The following is a 21,488-nucleotide window of genomic DNA, read 5'->3' on the forward strand; positions in this document are numbered from 1 at the left end:
GTAACGGGTCTGGGAGGCGGAACCTCTGGGCTGCTATACAAGGGAGCGGTCCTTGTAAGGGAGCGGGTGGCGACCAGGCAGGCAGTCACAGCAGGTGACCGGGACAGTCTCTGGGTGTACGGGCAGGAGGTCACGGCAAGTGATCAGGGCAGTCTCTGGAAGAACGGGCTGGAGGTCACGGCAAGTGACCGGGGCAGTCTCTGGAAGAACGGGCTGGAGGTCACGGCAAGTGACCGGGGCAGTCTCTAGGTAAAGGGTAGGTACGACCTGTGATGGCTGAACCTCCAGGTAGGCTAGCAAGGCAGATGGAGGATGTGTGCTCCCAGGTGAGCAAGCGAGAGTCTCTGGAATAGCAGGTGGTCACAGCACGTGACGGCGGAGCCCCCGGGCAGGCAAGCAGGCAGGTAGCAGAGAAGCGCTCCCAGGTGAGCGGGCAAGAGTCTGGAATAACTGGTGGTCACAGCACGTGACAGCGGAGCCTCCGGGCAGGCAAGCAGGCAGGTAGCGGAGAAGCGCTCCCAGGTGAGCGGGCAAGAGTCTGGAATAGCTGGTGGTCACAGCACGTGACAGCGGAGCCTCCGGGCAGGCAAGCAGGCAGGTAGCGGAGAAGCGCTCCCAGGTGAGCGGGCAAGCTGGTCCATAGACAGACTGACCGGAGTTGTAAGGCAGACAGTCGGACCTCAGGCAAGCAGGCAGGTAGCTGATGTGCGCTCCCAGGTGAGCGGGCAAGTTGGTCCTTAGACAGACTGACCGGAGTTGTAAGGCAGACCGTCGGACCTCAGGCAGGCAGGCAGGTAACAGGAAATCAGGCAGGATTAGGACAGCAAGCTGGCAGGAATCTGGCAGGTAACTGGCAGGTAACTGGCAACGGGACCTGAGGGCTGAAGCAGAGTAGAACGGTGCAACAACATTGCTCGGGCACCTCCATTTTGGAGGAGGTGCCTTATATATGGTAAAGTCCTCCGGCCATTGGCCGGGGACTCCTTAGGACGGCGCGCGCGGCCCCTTTAAGAGGGAGGGAGGGCGCGCGCGCGAGCCCTAAGCACAGTGGCCGGGAAGGAGCGCGCGCTGCCAGCAGAGCGGGAGAGGGACGCCGGGCACGGAGCAGAGCGGTGAGGGGAACAGCGTCCCTGCCTAGCAGAGGGCAGGGACGCCGGCACTACAGTACCCCCCCCTTTAGGCCCCCCCTTTTTTAGGCCAGATAGAAATTTAGCTAGGATGAGAGGGGCATGGATGTTCTCCCGGGGCTCCCACGTTCTCTCCTCAGGACCAAACCCCTTCCAATCTACCAGAAAAAAGGTCTTTCCTCTTACCCTTTTGGTGGCAAGAATGTTCTCTACCTCAAACTCGTCCTCAGCAGAAACCGGAGCAGGAGGCGTACCTGTAGACTTGGAAAAAGAGTTAAGCACCACGGGTTTGAGGAGAGATACATGGAAGGAGTTAGGGATCCGTAAGTTGGCCGGGAGTTTCAATTTATAGGCCACCGGGTTGATCTGACTGATGACCTCCAGAGGACCGATGAACCGAGGCCCTAACTTGTAAGAAGGTATCTTGAGTCGAACATATTTAGATGAGAGCCAGACTTTATCTCCTGGACGAAATTGTGGAGGATCCAGGCGTTTTTTGTCAGCGTGTCTTTTCATACGCTCGGATGACAGAAGGAGTGCGGACCGGGTACTCTCCCATATGGAGGAAAATTTGCTAACGAGAGATTCCGCAGCCGGGTTGTCCACAGAGGTGGAGACAGGAAAAGGAATCCGAGGATGCTGACCAAAGACTACAAAAAACGGGGATTTGGAGGAGGATTCGCTCTCGTGATTATTATAAGAGAACTCGGCCCATGGTAGGAGATCCACCCAGTCAGAATGGTGGGCATTAACGAAGTGCCGGAGGTAACTGGTCAGGTTCTGATTGATCCGCTCCACTTGACCATTGGACTGTGGGTGGTAAGCGGAAGAGAAGTCCAGGGTGACGTCTAGTAGTTTACAAGTGGCTCTCCAGAAACGTGAGGTGAACTGTACCCCACGATCCGACACGATGTGGAGGGGCAGGCCATGAAGACGGAAGATGTGGCGGATAAAGTCTTTAGCCAGCTCGGGTGCAGACGGAAGGCCTGGCAGGGGAATAAAGTGAGCCATCTTGGAAAAGCGGTCAGCGACCACCCAAATGACCGTACAACCGGCAGAGACGGGGAGATCAGTTATAAAGTCCATTGCTATATGCTGCCAGGGGGCAGCAGGTACAGGAAGCGGAAGGAGGCGTCCGGCTGGCAGATGTCTCGGGACTTTGTTGCGGGCGCAGGACACACAGGCAGAAACAAAGTCTATTATGTCCTTGTGCAGGGTAGGCCACCAATAGTGCCGGGCAATAAGCTGGAAGGTCTTTTTCTGACCGGCGTGGCCAGCTAGTTTAGACGAATGGCCCCAGCGTAGGATCTTCTCCCGATCAGGTACTGAAACAAACGTCTTACCGGGAGGGAGACGATTTAGACTCACGGGAGCCACCTGCATTACTCTGGCGGGATCGATGATATGTTTAGGTTCTTCCTCGAGATCGGACACCAGAAAGGATCGGGACAAGGCGTCTGCTTTGACGTTTTTGTCTGCCGGGCGAAAATGAAGAACAAAATCAAAGCGAGCAAAAAACAAGGACCACCGGGCTTGGCGCAGGTTAAGTCTCTGGGCATGCTGGAGGTAAGCCAAGTTCTTGTGGTCAGTGTAAATTATTACCGGATGAAGAGCCCCCTCGAGTAGGTAACGCCACTCCTCCAACGCCAGCTTATGGCCAATAACTCTCGGTCTCCTATGGAATAGTTGCGCTCAGAAGAGGAGAAGAGTTTGGAGAAGAAGCCACAAGTTACCATTCTCCCGGAAGATGATTTTTGAGTAAGTACCGCTCCGGCTCCAGAGGAGGAGGCGTCAACTTCCAGGAAGAACTGCTTGTTGCCGTCCGGGCGATGCAGCACCGGGGCGGAAGAGAAGGCCTGTTTTAGGGAAAGAAAGGCCTCCTCTGCTTCGGGCGGCCACTCTTTGGGATTAGTACCCTTACGGGTGAGAGCGGAAATTGGGGCAGTCCGGGAAGAGAAGTGCGGGATGAAGAGGCGGTAATAGTTGGCGAAGCCCAGGAACCGTTGAATAGCCTTCAACCCCTCTGGTCGGGGCCATTTCTCGATGGCAGACAGTTTCTCAGGATCCATTTGTAGGCCGGTCTGAGAGATAATGTAGCCCAGAAACGGAAGCGAGGTCTGCTCAAAGAGGCACTTCTCATATTTAGCGTAGAGATGGTTCTGCCTGAGCCTGAGCAGGACCTGACGAACATCCCTCCGGTGAGTCTGGAGATCCGGAGAGAAGACCAAGATGTCGTCCAGGTACACCACTACGCAGGAGTAGAGAAGGTCCCGGAAGATGTCATTGACCAACCCTTGAAAGACGGCAGGAGCGTTACAGAGGCCAAAGGGCATTACCAGATATTCATAGTGGCCGTCCCGGGTGTTGAATGCCGTCTTCCATTCATCCCCCTGACGGATACAAACCAGGTTGTACGCCCCACGGAGGTCCAGTTTGGTGAAGATTCTAGCCCCCCTCAGACGATCAAATAACTCCGGAATGAGCGGAAGGGGGTACTTATTCTTCACCGTGATCTGGTTAAGGCCTCTATAGTCTATACAGGGACGGAGAGAGCCGTCCTTCTTTTTGACGAAAAAGAAGCCTGCTCCCGCCGGGGAGGTAGATTTCCGGATGAATCCCCTGGCCAGATTCTCCTCAATATATTCGGACATCGACCGGGTCTCAGCAGCGGATAATGGATAAATACGCCCACGGGGAGGAGAAGTACCAGGTAACAGGTCGATAGGGCAGTCGTATGGTCTATGAGGGGGTAGTGTCTCTGCCTCCTTTTTATTAAAGACATCAGCATAAGACCAATAAGGAATCGGAAGTCCAGGTAGATTAGCTGGGGTAGGAGAAGGACGGACGGGATGAACGGGAACCAGACAGGTCTTATGGCAGCCCTGTCCCCAGCGAAGGACTTCTCCGGTCTGCCAGTCAAGAACGGGTGCATGTTTCTGGAGCCAAGGTAGGCCTAGCAAGAGGGCGTGAGAGAGTCCAGGCAGAACATGGAAGGAGATACTTTCAGAATGCAGCATTCCCACCTGCAGAGTAATGGATTCGGTGATGAGTTGGATGGGGCGTGGTAAGAGCCCCCCATCCACGGCAGCAACAGACAAGGGTACAGCCAGAGGTTTGGTGGGGATGCGGTATTTCTCTACCAGGGACTGTGAAATAAGATTCCCGGCTGCTCCAGAGTCCAGTTGGGCTAGTTCGAAATAACGGTTCTCCCCGTAGATGATTGAAACTGACAACAGCAGGGATGGAGAGGATTTATTCTTGTCTAGGTGGACCTCTCTGAGCGAACCTAGACACAGGCGTTTCCCGACCTCTCCGGGCAGGCACGGATCCGGTGCTCCTTACTGCCACAGTAGAAGCAGGTCCCCTCGGCACGGCGTAAGTCCTGACGGGTCTTGACCATCTTGGTCTGGTCGACCTGCATAGGCTCAGGAGGGTGTACCTGGTTAGAGACAGAAGGAGTGACGGGTTTCTGAAAAGTAGGAGCTAGACGTGGTAACCTCCTCTCACGGGTGACCTCTCTGGCACACTCCTGGAACCGTAGGTCAATCCGGGTGGCAAGAGTTATTAAGTCATCGAGAGTGGTAGGAATGTCCCGACCGGCAAGTTCATCTTTAATACGGCCGGACAGACCCTCCCAGAAGACGGAAACCAGAGCGTCGTTATCCCAGGCCAGCTCCGAGGCAAGGGTACGGAACCGTATGGCATATTGGCCCACGGTGAGACTTTCCTGACGGAGGCGTAGCAACGATGATGCGGATGAGGTCTTCCGTCCGGGTTCGTCGAAGACTTTCCGGAAAGCCGTGAGAAAAGCAGGCAAGTTGGACACCAGGGGGTCTCCTCTCTCCCATAGAGGATTTAGCCAGGCCAGGGCCTCCCCGGTGAGATGGGACATGATGAATGCAATTTTGGCTCGGTCGGAGTTAAACTGGTGGGACAATAGTTCAAAGTGCAGGGTGCACTGATTTATGAAGCCCCGAGCCTGGGCTGAGTCGCCTCCGAAGCGAGGAGGTGCAGAAAGCCGAGGTCCGGGGTAGGATATCATGGTGTTAGTGGACAGCGGAGCTGCCGGATTGCGAGACATGGCACTGGCGGAGGTTGTTGGTGGAGCAGTCAGAGTGTCCAGGCGAGTATTGACCTTCCGCAGGTGACACAGGATGGACTCCTGTTGGGACCTTTGACGGGACAGTTCATGACACAGGTCCGAGAGCGAGGGAGCTTGGGTGCCACCGGGTTCCATGGCCCGAGCAAACTGTAACGGGTCTGGGAGGCGGAACCTCTGGGCTACTATACAAGGGAGCGGTCCTTGTAAGGGAGCGGGTGGCGACCATGCAGGCAGTCACAGCAGGTGACCGGGACAGTCTCTGGGTGTACGGGCAGGAGGTCACGGCAAGTGATCAGGGCAGTCTCTGGAAGAACGGGCTGGAGGTCACGGCAAGTGACCGGGGCAGTCTCTGGAAGAACGGGCTGGAGGTCACGGCAAGTGACCGGGGCAGTCTCTAGGTAAAGGGTAGGTACGACCTGTGATGGCTGAACCTCCAGGTAGGCTAGCAAGGCAGATGGAGGATGTGTGCTCCCAGGTGAGCAAGCGAGAGTCTCTGGAATAGCAGGTGGTCACAGCACGTGACGGCGGAGCCTCCAGGTAGGCAAGCAGGCAGGTAGCGGAGAAGCGCTCCCAGGTGAGCGGGCAAGAGTCTCTGGAATAGCTGGTGGTCCCAGCACGTGACAGCGGAGCCCCCGGGCAGGCAAGCAGGCAGGTAGCGGAGAAGCGCTCCCAGGTGAGCGGGCAAGAGTCTGGAATAACTGGTGGTCACAGCACGTGACAGCGGAGCCTCCGGGCAGGCAAGCAGGCAGGTAGCGGAGAAGCGCTCCCAGGTGAGCGGGCAAGAGTCTGGAATAGCTGGTGGTCACAGCACGTGACAGCGGAGCCTCCGGGCAGGCAAGCAGGCAGGTAGCGGAGAAGCGCTCCCAGGTGAGCGGGCAAGCTGGTCCATAGACAGACTGACCGGAGTTGTAAGGCAGACCGTCGGACCTCAGGCAAGCAGGCAGGTAGCTGATGTGCGCTCCCAGGTGAGCGGGCAAGTTGGTCCTTAGACAGACTGACCGGAGTTGTAAGGCAGACCGTCGGACCTCAGGCAGGCAGGCAGGTAACAGGAAATCAGGCAGGATTAGGACAGCAAGCTGGCAGGAATCTGGCAGGTAACTGGCAGGTAACTGGCAACGGGACCTGAGGGCTGAAGCAGAGTAGAACGGTGCAACAACATTGCTCAGGCACCTCCATTTTGGAGGAGGTGCCTTATATATGGTAAAGTCCTCCGGCCATTGGCCGTGGACTCCTTAGTACGGCGCGCGCGGCCCCTTTAAGAGGGAGGGCGCGCGCGCACGCCCTAAGGACAGTGGCCGGGAAGGAGCGCGCGCTGCCAGCAGAGCGGGAGAGGGACGCCGGGCACGGAGCAGAGCGGTGAGGGGAACAGCGTCCCTGCCTAGCAGAGGGCAGGGACGCCGGCACTACATGAACAGGTTATTAATTGGATAGCAGATAATACTTCCAGTCACCTGGGCACCGCCACCTCCGGTCTGTCTTCCACACGGTGAAGTCTTAGAAGCCGTGAGTCTCGACCGCATACTCCTCCTCACCCTGATGCTCCTTCCTCCCACCATGCCGAGTGTCGTCAGACAGCAACTGATCCCACAGTTGGAAACTCTGAAGAGCTGTTCACTGGTCCATTTCCATATTTGGGCCCCTCGCCTACTCCGCTTGAAGTGGTGGAAGAGGAGATCCCATGTAGCGATGGCTAAATATTTGAACAGCCACGGCCACAGGATGGCGACGCTGGCAATTTGTCACAAGAGGTGGACGATGACGAGACACAATTGCCACGAAGTGAGGAGGAGGACCGTGGTGCGGAAGTGGAAGAGGAGAAGGTGGTGGATTATCTAGCAACTGACCCAACTTGACAGGAGGACACGCAGAGCGAGGCCAGCAGCTTACAGTGGGAGGGAGGCCGGGGACCCCAACAGGCAGGACGAAGCAGTGTGGTGGCCGCAGACAGAAGGCGGGCAACCGTTCCCCATAACACCAACACGACGGACGTTGCCTGTACAACCGGTAGGTCTTCCAGAGTCTGGAATTTTTTTAAAGACTCTGCTGATAACCCCAAAAAGGCCATTTTTTTCCACCTGCCAGGCCAGCATCAGCAGGGGTGACAAAACTACCAGCCTGACCATCACCAGCATGATCAGGCACATGTCAGCAAAGCACCTGACTTTGTGGGGCAAATCCCAGGGTCCACGACCAGTGTCAGCGGGTGTCACCACTGCTTCTTCCACTGTTGTGCATGTAAGAGAACCCCCTGTTGTGCGTGCAAGGCAATCCCCTGTCCATACCGCATGCAAAGATGCCCCCTCCTCTCAGTCTTCACTTGTTATGGCAGTTTCTCAAGAAACAGCATCAACGTCCACGTTCATGTCCCACCGCAGCGTTCAATAGTCCATATCCCTGACCTTTGAATGAAAGCACAAATTCGCAGCCAATGCCCCACAGGCCACAGTCCTAAATTCGCACATTTCACGACTGCTTGCATTGGAAATGCTGCCTTTTAGGCTGGTGGAGACGGAATCCTTCCGCAACCTTATGACGGTGGCCATCCCTCGGTACTCGGTCCCCAGCCGACACTATTTTGCCCGGTGTGCCATCCCCGCACTACACAAGCACGTGTCCCAAAACATCTGCCGTGCCCTCAACAACGCAGTTACTGGGAGAGTCCACCTGACAACGGACACATGGACAAGTGCTGATGGCCAGGGACAGTACATCTCCCTGACGGCACACTGGGTAAACATAGTGGAAGCCAGGACCCAGTCGGACCTTGGGATGGAACACATCCTTCCCACACCGAGGATTGCAGGCCCTATGTCAGTCAGAGTTGCCCTCACAGTGTAAAGCTCCTGCGCATCATCCTCCTCCTCATCTTCAGCCTCCATCTCAGATATCACCACATCAGTTACAAGCTGGAAACACTGCAGTACTGCCTCAGCCAAGTGGCAACAGGCTGTGCTGAAACTCATAAACTTAGGTGATAAACCTCACATTGCTTGTGAGTTGTGGACAGCTGTGAAAGAGCAGGCAGATCTGTGCCTGAGACCGCTGAACCTACGTCCAGGCATGGTCATGTGTGACAATGGCCATAACCTGGTGGCGGCTCTGAGGTGAGACAAGATCACACACGTACCATGCCTGGCTCATGTGCTTAATCTCGTGGTTCAGCGGTTTCTTAAATCGTACCCCGAGTTGCCAGATCTGCTCGTCAAAGTACGCTGCTTGTCAGCTCATTTTCGGAAGTAGGCTACAACTTCCGCCGCCCTTGCTGTGTTGCAGCAGCGTTTGCAGCTTGCGGCACACCGACTGGTGTGTGATGTCCCCACACGTTGGAACTCTACTCTTCACATGTTGCAAAGGATTTGTGAGCAGAAAAGAGCAGTTGTGGAGTACCAGCATCAACAAGGCCGTCGGTATTCAGTTCAGACTCCACACATAAGACCTCAAGAGTCGACCTGGATGTCTGACATATGTACCATCCTGACAAACTTTGAGGAGTCCACCAAGATGGTGAGTGGCGATGACGCCATCGTTAGCGTCAGCATCCCACTTATCTGTCTTTTGCAATGCTTTCTGCAGAGAATTAAAGAGGAGGCATTGCAGCCAGAGTATGATGAGATGGATCAAGAAGCCATAGCGGGCGATTACACACAGCCCAGCCTCATCTCATCCCAATGTGCATTGGGGGACAATGAGGGAGAGGAGGAGGAGGAGGAGGAAGAACAGGAGCTGGTATCATGCGCTGTAGACTGTAGTACCTGTACAACTGTCATACCGTCGGTTCAGCGTGGGTGGCCTGAGGACAGGGAGGAGGAGGAGGAGGAGAGCATGGTCAGTCGTCATCTTGGTGAGGACACGGAAGTCTTGCCCGTTACCAGTCTGGCACGCATGGCTGACTTTATGTTACACTGCCTTAACCGTGACCCTCGCATTGTCAAAATATTGGGTGACAGTCATTACTGGTTGGTGACACTTTTAGACCCCCGCTACAAGGAGAACTTTCACTCTTATTCCTGAGGTTGAGAGGTCTACAAAAATGGGGCAGTACAAGAAGGCCCTTGCTGCAGAACTGTTAAAAAAATTCCCATCTGAACACGCTAGCGGCAGAGGTCACAGTTCGTTGCCCAACCAAGGCATACAGGCGAGAGAGACGCAACTCCAAACCAGCAGAGGCAGGGGAACACTGTCAACATTCTGGGACAGTTTTTTGAGACCCACCCAGCTTACAGGCCCTGAGGCACGGGGTACTCTCAGAAGGAGTGGAAAGTTTCAAAAGATGATGAGCGAGTACCTTGCCTACTGTATCAGCATCCTCCGTGATTCCTCTGTGCTTTTTAATTATTGGGTATCCAAGCTGGACACTTGGAATGAACTAGCTCTGTACGCCTTGGAGGTCCTGGCCTGCTCTGCCGCTATCGTGTTATCGGAGCGTGTTTTTAGTGCCGCTGGGGAATTATAACTGATGAGTGCACTTGCCTGTCAACTGACAATGCTGACAAGCTGACCCTTATCAAAATGAACAAGGGCTGGATTGGGCCAGACTTCTCATCACCACCAAATGACAGCAGAGTAACATAAAGTCAAATCCACTGTGTTATTTCGGGAGGTGTATTCCCATGCACCGCTTCACACCCACACATGGGTATACGCTTCTTCATTTTGGCTGTTTTTTGCTCTTTTCCTTATCCTCAGCCTCCATCACCACTATACCACCAGGGTGACCGTGGTCCATGTTGCCAGCATTGCAAGTTCCTCCATCCTAATTTTTGGCAGCTTTTGCTTGGAAGGCATAAGCAAATACTCTGGGAGACCCACTCCCCAATAATGGGAATAACTGCATGGCTCTTGTAAGGGGCATTGCAAATTCCTCCATCCTAATTTTTGGCAGCTTTTGCTTGGAAGGCATAGGCAAAGACTATGGGAGACCCACTCCCCAATAATGGGAATAATGTTTTTTATTATCCTGTACTGCATGGCTTTTGTAAGGGGCATTATAATCGCCTTGTTAAACTACTGTGACCTCCATGTCTCTTCCAAGGAGCATTAATATTGTCTTTTTATTCCACTGGGACCTCCATGTCTCTTCCAAGGGGCATTAAAACCATCTTGTTAAACCACTCTGAACTCCATGTCTCTTCCAAGGGGCATTAAAACCATCTTGTTAAGCTACTGCGACCTCCACGTCTCTTCCAAGGGGCATTAAAACCGTCTTGTTAAGCTACTGTCACCTTCACCACTTTTCCTAGGGGCATTAAAAACGTCTTGTTAAACCACTCTGAACTCCACAGCTCTTCCAATGGGTATTGAAATGTTGCTTTTAATTACCTCTAACCTCCACGACTCTTCCAACGGGCATTGCATTTCCTCCTAATTTTAGTCAGCTTTTGCTTTTCAATGCATAGGCAAACACTAAGGGAGACTCACTCCTCAATAATGGGTAGAAGGTTTATAGTACGCTGTAATCCACATCTGTTTCAAGGGGTATTGCAGTTCCTCATAATTTTTAGAAAGCCTTCCATTCACTGCTTAGGCCAACAGTTTACAGGAGACCCAGTTGCTAAAAATGGAAAAAACGGTTTAGTTAAGGCCCTCTGACCTCCATGTCACTTCCAAGGGGCATTGGAGTGCCTCGAAATTTTTGATAGGCATTGCACTCACTGTATGCCCTGTAACTGTGTAGCCAAACCGCTCCTTTTGGTACAGAAACATATCCTACAAGACATGTGTGGTTGACTGGCCTGATATTGATGTGAATGGTCCCTGTTCCTCCTGCTCTTTCTCCTTTGCCACCACCTCATCCATCATTCATCACCTGAAGCTTTATTTTAACGGGAGTCATAGAACTGGGATAGTAGCAGGAAAACATCCAGCAATCCTTGGAGGAGGTAAGATATGCGCCAAAACTCTGACCTCCTCAGGCCTAGCCGCTACTACATACTTGCACTTTCATTCCAAGGAACAGAAAGCTAAGGATATGGGTGGCTTCATGATCATGAATAATTTACTCGCGTAGGAGGCCGACCACTGCTGCTGTCTATCTTCTGAACTTTGTGTTGAAGCCTGATTGACCCAAGACCCGCAATCCTCTATGTCTGGAGGACTTGTTGCATCCAAGTGTCCAACTGTGTCCCGGCTTCCACAATATTAACCCAATGTGAAGGCGTCAGGGAGATGGACTTTCCCAGGCCACATTCACTTGTCCACGTGTTTGTGGTTAGGCTGTCCTTCCCACTAAATGCACTGGGGAGGGTACAGGTAATGTTTTGGTATGCGCTCTAGTGTATAAGGCACACCGGGACAAATAGGGGCGGCTGCGGATCATTTATGGACACCCGGCCGCCCCCAGGCGGCTGGGAACCAAGCATGGACAGCCGGCCGCCGGGCGGCTGGGGACTGAGTATGGATACCAGGCCGCCGACGCAGCCATGACGTGGTGGCCAGATTCCACCTCCACATGCCTAAAAGGCCCAATTTCAAGTGCAAGCAAGCAAGCAGTATGGTATTGCAGCCTGGGGGTGGGTGGGTGGCAGGCTGCATACTTGCGCTTGCATTGCAAGGAATGGGGGAGGTACAATCGAACACTGCCCTGGGACAAGGATTTGAACGGGGATAGTTGCAAGTCTGCAACGACAGGTGCAGGGCGGGAGGAATCTTCGCATGTGCCATGAACAGGGGGTTGGCGTGCACACACTACAGCCTATTCGGCTCTCCTTCCCACTAAATGCACTGGGGAGGGCGCAGGTAATGTTTTGGTATGCGAGCTTGTGTATAAGGCGCACCGGGACAAATAGGGACGGCTGGGGACCGAATATGGATACCAGGCCGCCAAAGCAGCCATGACATGGTGGCCGGCGTCTGCCTCCACAAGCCTAAAAGGCCTCATTTCAAGCGCAAGCAAGCTAGCAGTATGGTATTGCATGAGGTAGTGGCCAGCTTCGGCCTCCTCCAAACTAAAAGGTCCCATTTCAATTGCAAGCTAGCAGTATGGTATTGCAGCCTGGGGGTGGGTGGGTGGCAGGCTGCACACTTACGCTTGCATTCCAAGAAAACAAAGCAGATGCTAACTTCTATCATCATCATCATGCTCCTCACCTTGGTACTCTCAACTTCTTTGATGGAGAAGCCAGGGCCCACCGGAGGAGTCTCTGGTTGTTTGGTGGGCTCGTCCAATGCTTCCCTGAAGCAGGCCAGGCTAAGAAAAGTGTGGGGAAGGTTCCCGTGACATATAGTGGCGGCTGGGGACTGAGTATGGAGACCTCGCCACCGACGCAGCCATGAGTTAGTGGCCAGAATCGGCCTCCTCCAAACTAAAAGGCCCCATTTCAAGTGCAAGCCAGCAGTATAGTATTGCAGCCTGCGGGTGGGAGGGTGGTTGGCTGCATATTTGCGCTTGCATTGCAAGGAATGGGGGAAGTACAATTGAACACTGCCCTGGGACAAGGACTTGCACGGGGAAAGTTTCAAGTCTGCATCTTCTGATGCGGCAAGGATCACTTCTGATGGGCACACTTTTAGGCAGTGACCTGGTTGTCAGAGATGCTTCAAGGGGTCTTCCCCATGCTGTTCCCATGTCTTTTCAGCACTGTATGCATGTGTCACACAGCACATGGCCAGATAAGGTTGTAAAATGTTAAAATGACATTTCCCGGTGAATGCATTTGTCACGGTTGAAAGCAATACAAAAGTGCAAAAACGCATAAAAAATGCTACTTGTGAACATAGCCCAAGGTGTGGAGGAGTCTTTTTGTTTATGGTTATTTATTTTACCTTATACACAAGTCTTTACCCTGGAAAGGATGTTCCTTAACATATTTCACAGGAAAACAGTTTTTGAGTTTCGTTTTTGAATGTTTTATTGTGAGCCCGTAAAAGTGGCTTAATACCTCTGACCACGTTGTTCACAGCAGTGACCTGGGGATCAGAAATGCTTCCTTGAGTGATCCCCATGCTGTCCTCATGTCATTTGAGCACTGTCACTATCGTTTTGGGCACTTTTTAGGCTTTCTACAGACTGCCGGAGGTGCCACCGCAAAAATGCTCGGGTCTCCCATGGACTAACATTGGGCTCGTTGCTTGGGTTGAGCACCTGAGTATCACGGTGAGCTCGGCCCGAGCTTCGAGCACCCGAGCATTTTAATGCTCGCTCAACACTAGAGATGAGCGTTGTTCTACTCGAACTGTTCGCCAATCTCAAATTCGAGCTGTTTTGGGCGGTGTTCGAGCCGTTCGGCGAACACAAACGATTTGAGAAAAATTCGGCTGTTCGAGGTTATGTTCGATAACTGTTCGTGCACCAAAACCATAACTGGATTTTTTCTCAGTAATGATGAAAATTAATGTTAATACGCAGTTTGAGTGTACAGCGGGGTGGGGGGAGGGGCAGGGGATGGATCTCTGCAGGAATAATGAAGATCTCCATTTTTTTTTCTCTTTCCCGCATTTACAGTGGGGAGGTGCAATCTGTCAGCCTATCAGCAGCGCACACACGGAGCGAAGTGCTTTTTTCACACAAGCAAGGGCACGTGTCATTGGCAGTGTATGTCACATGTCCTTGCCCTATAAGACCAAGCCATTTTCCCCGTCGCCACCATTTTCTCACTGCTGCAGCTGCGTGTTAGACGGCACCGCTGTTGCTGTGTGCGCTATACCTTGTTAATTTCAAGCCAATTTTCGCACAAATCTACAGATAGCTTGGGAATAGGGAATAGTTCCTACGACTTTTATCAGGCAGGTCTGTGCTCCTAAATAGATAGATTGTGGGAGTAAAGACTAATTGTAATTGCAGTCCTTTTCAGGACTAGGTTACATCAGTTCCTATCAGTTTTTGCCAGGCAGGTCTGTGCCAGTGCTGTGCAAGTTTTTTTCACAGCATTTGGCTGAATCTAGCAAAGCTAATCCTTTTTGGCCTATTGCAGAGTGTGTTAGTCAGTGGAGTAGCCTATCTGTGTTGCAAGATATACCACCTGTGTATAGAATACCAATTTTTTTACTGCACCTAGTGAAGTAAAATCTTTTGGGCATAGCATCATTCTATTAGTCCATCTATACTGACCTCCATCAGGTTGCAAATTGAATATAATTTTTTTCTGCATCTAGCTCTGAAAAAATATTTGGGCTTCTAGCAGTGTGTGGGACTTGTTCTATTAGTCCATCTATACTGACCTCCATCAGGTTGCAAACTGAATATAATTTTTTTCTGCATCTAGCTCTGAAAAAATATTTGGCCTTCTAGCAGTGTGTGGGACTTTCTCTATTAGTCCATCTATACTGACCTCCATCAGGTTGCAAACTGAATATATTTTTTTTCTGCATCTACCTCTGAAAAAATATTGGGCTTCTAGCTGTGTGTGGGACTTGTTCTATTAATCCATCTATACAGACCTCCATCAGGTTGCAAACTGAACATAATTTTTTTCTGCATCTAGCTCTGAAAAAATATTTGGCCTTCTAGCAGTGTGTGGGACTTTCTCTATTAGTCCATCTATACTGACCTCCATCAGGTTGCAAATTAAAAATAATTTTTATCTGCATCCAGCTCTGAAAAAATATTTGGTCTTCTAGCAGTGTGTGGGACTTTCTCTATTAGTCCTTCTATACTGACCTCCATCAGGTTGCAAATTAAAAATAATTTTTATCTGCATCTACCTCTGAAAAAATATTTGGGCTTCTAGCTGTGTGTGGGACTTGTTCTATTAGTCCATCTATACTGACCTCCATCAGGTTGCAAACTGAATATAATTTTTTTCTGCATCTAGCTCTGAAAAAATATTTGGCCTTCTAGCAGTGTGTGGGACTTTCTCTATTAGTCCATCTATACTGACCTCCATCAGGTTGCAAATTAAAAATAATTTTTATCTACATCCAGCTCTGAAAAAATATTTGGCCTTCTAGCAGTTTGTGGGACTTTCTCTATTAGTCCATCTATACTGACCTCCATCAGGTTGCAAACTGAATATATTTTTTTCTGCATCTACCTCTGAAAAAATATTGGGCTTCTAGCTGTGTGTGGGACTTGTTCTATTAATCCATCTATACAGACCTTCATCAGGTTGCAAACTGAAAATAATTTTTTGCTGCATCTAGCTCTGAAAAAATATTTGGCCTTCTAGCAGTGTGTGGGACTTTCTCTATTAGTCCACCTATACTGACCTCCATCAGGTTGCAAATTAAAAATAATTTTTATCTGCATCTACCTCTGAAAAATTATTTGGGCTTCTAGCTGTGTGTGGGACTTGTTCTATTAGTCCATCTATACTGACCTCCATCAGGTTGCAAACTGAATATAATTTTTTTCTGCATCTACCTCTGAAAAAATATTTGGCCTTCTAGCAGTGTGTGGGACTTTCTCTATTAGTCCATCTATACTGACCTCCATCAGGTTGCAAACTGAATATATTTTTTTTCTGCATCTACCTCTGAAAAAATATTTGGGCTTCTAGCTGTGTGTGGGACTTTCTCTATTAGTCCATCTATACTGACCTCCATCAGGTTGCAAATTGATTATAATTTTTTTCTGCATCTAACCCAGCCAATAGTTTTGGCCTAATACCACAGTTTGGCCACTCAGCTCTGCTCGGTTCCCATCCATTGTTTTTTTGTGCAAACAACTCCAGAGTTGTGAATTAGTTAACCACCAAAATGAGTGGAAAAAGGCCTGCTGCTGGTGGAAAGGGGAATAGGCGTGTTGGGAAGGGGAAAAAAGGTTGTGTCCGTGGGGTAGGTGTTAAAGCAACAGTAACATCTGCAGAAGAAAGACCATCTTCCAGCCAAACTAAAATGTCTACTTTTTTAGCGGACAATGTGATAAGATCCCTTACTTACGGCCACGCCAATCGCTACAAATTCCAGATGATGCACAAAAACAGCAGGTGCTTCAACGGATATCAAGTGCTCCTTTAAGTGGGCTCTCCTCCACATCAACTTCAACATCACAAATACTCCAGTCCTCAAAGGTGTCACCCCAATCGCACTTGTTTCCTCACAGCTCCCAAATCTCCAGCTGCCCGTCTGAGTATGAGGTAGAACAGATGGTTGAGTCTGCAGAGCTGTTTACTCATACTATAGCCTGGGAATCAGAGGTCGACTCCAGCGCTTCTGTGAATCCAGACGAGGAAATGATCTGCACTGATGCCCAGAATCTTTATGAATCGGATCCAGGACCAGACGCAGAAGGTTCTGACCATAATGTAGACCCTCATTCCCAAACTGTAACTCCTGTTGGTGGAGACAATGAGGAAGACGATGATGAGACTCAAATACCTGATTGGAGCGACAACTTTAGTTTTTTGTCAGGGCAGGAACAGGTTGGCTCTGAGGACGACGGGTGTGTTAACGCACAGGGTGATGATGATGAGGTTGGAGATCCCACTTACTGTTAACCCACAGTCAGCCAAGAGATGAGGTCAGCAGAGGAGGTGGAGGAAGATGCTAGTGACGACGAGGTCAGGTTGCACCTTCCTGGACAGAGACGTAGTACTGGAAGCACGTCAACAACTGCATCCTCAAACACAACTCTGCCTCTCACCACAAGTCGTGGTGGCTCTTCAGGTCGCATGGATGCTAAGCCTTGCATAGCCTGGGCATTTTTTCAGATCGATAAAGATGACCCAACTTGTGTTATCTGTAACATTTGTCAGCAAAAGCTAAGTAGAGGCCAAAAAATACATAGTTTGAGTACTTCATGCATGAACCAGCACATGGACATGAAGCATAAGTTGCAGTGGGAAGCTCAGTGTGCTACAATGCGGCCTAGCCGGCCGGGCCAACCACCGTCTGCCATATCTTGTGCATCCGCGGCCTCTTCATCCTCTGTGACTGGGGGGACAGCAGTCACACCTGTTTTGGGGCGCAGACCTGCCACCTCTTTACCCGCAACAGCCAGCGTGATTGGCAGGTCATAATTTTCTTTGGAGGTGGTAACACCAGCTGGTGTTGAGCGCTGTTCGACATCGATAGCACCACCTTTGGATGAAGGCAACCTAACATGTCCGCCTGCATCTTCCTCACAGACCGGCAGTTTGCCGGGGACACCCTTATCAACCCCGTCTAAGCACAATAGCCAGCCCTCGGTCCCTCAGATGTGGACAAGTAAAAGACCATTTCCTCCTAGCCATGAGAAAGCTAAGAGGTTGAATTACACCATCTGCAAGCTCTTGGCTACAGAAATGCTGCCTTTCCGCCTGGTGGACACAGAGGATTTTCGAGACCTTATGTCCGTCGCAGTGCCCCAGTACCAGATGCCCAGTCGGCAGTACTTCTCAAAGAAAGGTGTGCCTGCGCTCCACCAGCATGTCGCACACAACATCACCGCTTCTTTGAGAAACTCTGTGTGTGACAGGGTGCATTTCACCACAGACACTTGGACGAGTAGGCATGGACAGGGGCATTACATGTCGCTGACTGGGCACTGGGTAACTATGGTGACAGCAGGACAAGGGGCTGCTGTCCAAGTCTTGCCGTCCCCACGAGTTGTGCGTCAATCCTCTTTATGTCAAAGTTCCTCCACTGCTTCTGCCTCCTCAACCTCCTCTCGGTCTTCCACCTGCACCCAAAGCCTGTCTGGTCACGCCACAAGCTTTCTAACTGCGCAGAAGGGATCCTGCACACCTCCTTACTATGCTGGCAGTAGGGCTCAACGTCATCAGGTGGTTTTTACTTTGAAATGTCTGGGAAATGTGAGTCACACAGCTGAGGAGTTGTGGTCAGCTCTGGAGAACCAATTTCATGAATGGTTGTCTCCACTGGACCTGAAACCAGGGAAGGCCGTGTGCGACAATGCTGCAAACCTGGGTGCGGCCCTTCGCCGGGGCAATGTCACACACGTGCCTTGTATGGCTCACGTGTTGAACCTGGTTGTCCAGCAATTTTTAGCCCACTATCCCAGACTAGATGGCCTTCTGCAGAGGGCTCGGTCGCTGTGTGCTCACTTCCGCCGTTCGCATACCGCAGCTCAGCGACTTACATCTCTACAGAAGTCGTTGGGCCTGCCACTTCACCGGCTAAAATGCGATGTGCCTACCCGGTGGAATTCAACTCTGCACATGTTGCAGCGACTGTGGCAGCACCGACAAGCCCTGGTGCAATACGTTCTGATGTATAGCCTGGGCCAACGAGATCCAGAGGTGGGGCAAATCACGCTGGAGGAGTGGTCTCAGATCAGGGACCTATGCACCCTTCTGCACAGTTTTGAAATGGCGACGAAGATGTTTAGTGCTGACGATGCCATTATCAGCATGACTATTCCAGTGATTTACATGCTGGAGCACATGTTAAACAGAATTCGGAGTCAGGTGGTGGCACAAGAGGAGGTGGAGGAAGTAGAGGAGGAGGAGTTGTATGCGGAAGGGCTAACATCTGCAAGGTCCAGACGGTCGGCAGCACCAAGGCGGCAGGCATGTGAGGGTGGGGGAGATGGTTTTACCAGGGCGCATGGTAGCAGCCAAACTAGTGAGGAAGGTGCAGGAGCCCAGGAAGAAGTGGAGGACGAACTGATGGAAGACTCATCAGATGAGGGAGACCTTGATCACATTTCTGTTGTGCGAGGTTGGGAGGAGAGGACAGAGGAAGGAAGCATGATTGTTACCTCGCCACCAACACAACAGGGACTTGGTGCTCCTGGATGCGCAACACACATGAGTGCCTTCTTGCTACACTACCTGCAACATGACCCTCGAATTGTGAGAATTAGAAATAATCCTGACTACTGGGTTGCCACACTGTTAGATCCCCGGTACAAAAGTAAATTTGCAGAAATTATTCCTGCCATAAAAAGGGATGCACGCATGCAGGAGTATCAGCAGAGACTGTTGCAGAATCTTACATGTGCTTTTCCACAAAACACCAGTGGTGCACGTAGTGAATCTCACAGTTCCAACTTGCCAACCGTGGGACCGTCAAGTGTTCAGCACTCAAACCGTAACAGAACCACAGTATCTGCTGGTAACATCAATTTTGCAGAATCATTTCACCACTTTTTTAGCCCATCCTTTGCAAGGCCACAGGAGACAAGAAGTCTGACACATAGTCAACGCCTAGAGACGATGGTACAGGAGTATCTCCAAGTAAACATTGAAGCCATGACTGTGTCACTGGACCCTTGCTCTTTTTGGGGTTCCAGTCTGGATAAATGGCCGGAGCTAGCCTCTTACGCCTTGGAGGTCTTGTCATGCCCCGCAGCCAGCGTTCTGTCTGAACGTGTGTTCAGCGCTGCTGGTGGTGTGCTGACAGATAAGCGCACGCGGCTCTCCACTGATAATGTAGACAGACTCACGTTCATAAAGATGAACAAATCATGGATCCGAAATGAATTTTCTACCCCTGTGTCATCCTGGGGAGAGTAAAAGCTTGATGATTGGTTAAAATCAACCTACCAACCGTTTTAAGCTTTCAAATTACTAATCATGTTTATCTGTATCTTGACTGGAAAATAATTTGGGCTTTGTAGCAGTGTGCAGCACTGATCCTATTAGCCCATCTATACTAAGCTCCACCAGATTTAAAATTAATAATAATTTGTAGCTGCATCTAGCCCGGAAAATAATTTTGGGGCTCCGAGATGCGCAAGACACATAAGTGCCTTCTTGCTGCACTACCTGAAACATGACCCTCATATTGTCAGAATTCGAAGTAATCATGACTACTGGGTTGCCACATTCTTAGATCCCCCAAACTTTTCGATCAACCTTTTCATTTTAATAAAGACCAAAAAAATGGTCATTTTTGAAATTCTAAGCATTAGCAGGTTATTAGAAACTGAAATCAAACAGTTTTCAACTCAAAACTTTATTCTAGGTGATGTTACATTTTCACATAGGACCCCTTGTTCGAAAGGAGCTTCTGAACTCTCTCGTCCATTGAATTTGTCAGGTTTTGGATGGTTTCTGCTTCAATTGTTTTGCATGAGGACAGAATACCCTCCCAGAGCTGTTGCTTAGATGTGAACTGCCTCCCGCCATCATAGACACTCATTTTGATGATGCTCCAGAGGTTCTGAATGGGGTAGAGGTCAGAGGAGCATGGGGGTCACACCATAAGTTTGTCCCCTTTTATGCCCATATCAGCCAGAGATGCAGATGTTTTATGTGCAGCATGAGATGGTGCATTATCATGCAAAAAAATGATCTTGCTGTGAAATACATGGTACTTCTTCTTGAACCATGGCAGGAAGTGCTGTTTGAGAAAATCCACATACATTATGGAGTTCATCTTTAGCGCCTTCAGGGATCCTAAAGGGGCCGACAATCTCTCTCCCCATGATTCCAGCCCAAAACATTACTCCACCTCCTCCTTGTTGGCGCTGTAGCCGTGTTTGCGTGGGGTGTCCATCAACCAGCCATCCTCCACTCCATCCATCTGGACCATCGAGCGCTGCACGGCACTCATCCGTGAACAAAACAGTTTTGAAATCAGTCTTCATGTAATGTTTGGCCCACTGGAGCCGTTTCTGCTTCTGTGAAGTGGATAAAGGAGGTCGACAGGATGGCATATGCACAGCTGCAAACCTCTGAAGGACCCTGCATCTTGTTGTTCGGGGGACGTTGGAGGCACCAGCAGCTTCAAAAACTTGTCTGCTGCTATGACAAGGCTTTTTTGCCGCTGCTCTTTTAACCTGACGTAATTGCCTGTAGGAAAGAGTCCTCAATTTGCCCTTACCAGCACGCACACGTGTGTACTGTGAATCAGCTACATACTTCTTGATTGCCAAGACACTTCATCCTGATCATCGCACAATGTTGATTGTAGTCATGCCTTGACCTAAACACTCCACAATTTGTTGCTTCTCAGCAGCCGACACATCCTTTTTCTTTCCCATTTTGGCAGAAAATGTAGGCTGCTTAATAATGTGAGACAGCCTTCTTAAGTAGTCTTGCCTTTCATTGGACACACCTGCCAAACTAATTAGCACAGGTGTCTGCAATTGCTTACAGTGATATAAAGAGCCCTGACACACATCACCATCAATGAGTTTAACTGACAAACAAACAAATTCTTCCCTTATCACTCCTAAACAGTTTTTGCATAATAATTTGGAACACAGTGTACATGTGCTTTTCCACAAAACACCAATGGTTCACGTAGTGAATCTTACAGTTCTAACTTGCCAACCGTGCTCTGTATGGAGTTGTTCAATAAAGGGCCCAAAATTAAGATAACATAGATTGGAGAGGTCTCTATGAATAGGAATTCCTAAGTATTTGATACCCTGTGAGGGCCAGGCAAAGGGAAAGCTGGACTGGATGGAATCCTATATGGATTTGGGGAGGGAG

This window comes from Phyllobates terribilis, unplaced genomic scaffold (assembly GCF_046119375.1).
Source record: "Phyllobates terribilis strain yellow unplaced genomic scaffold, ASM4611937v1 Scaffold_5__5_contigs__length_657084704, whole genome shotgun sequence".
Lineage (NCBI taxonomy): Eukaryota > Metazoa > Chordata > Amphibia > Anura > Dendrobatidae > Phyllobates > Phyllobates terribilis.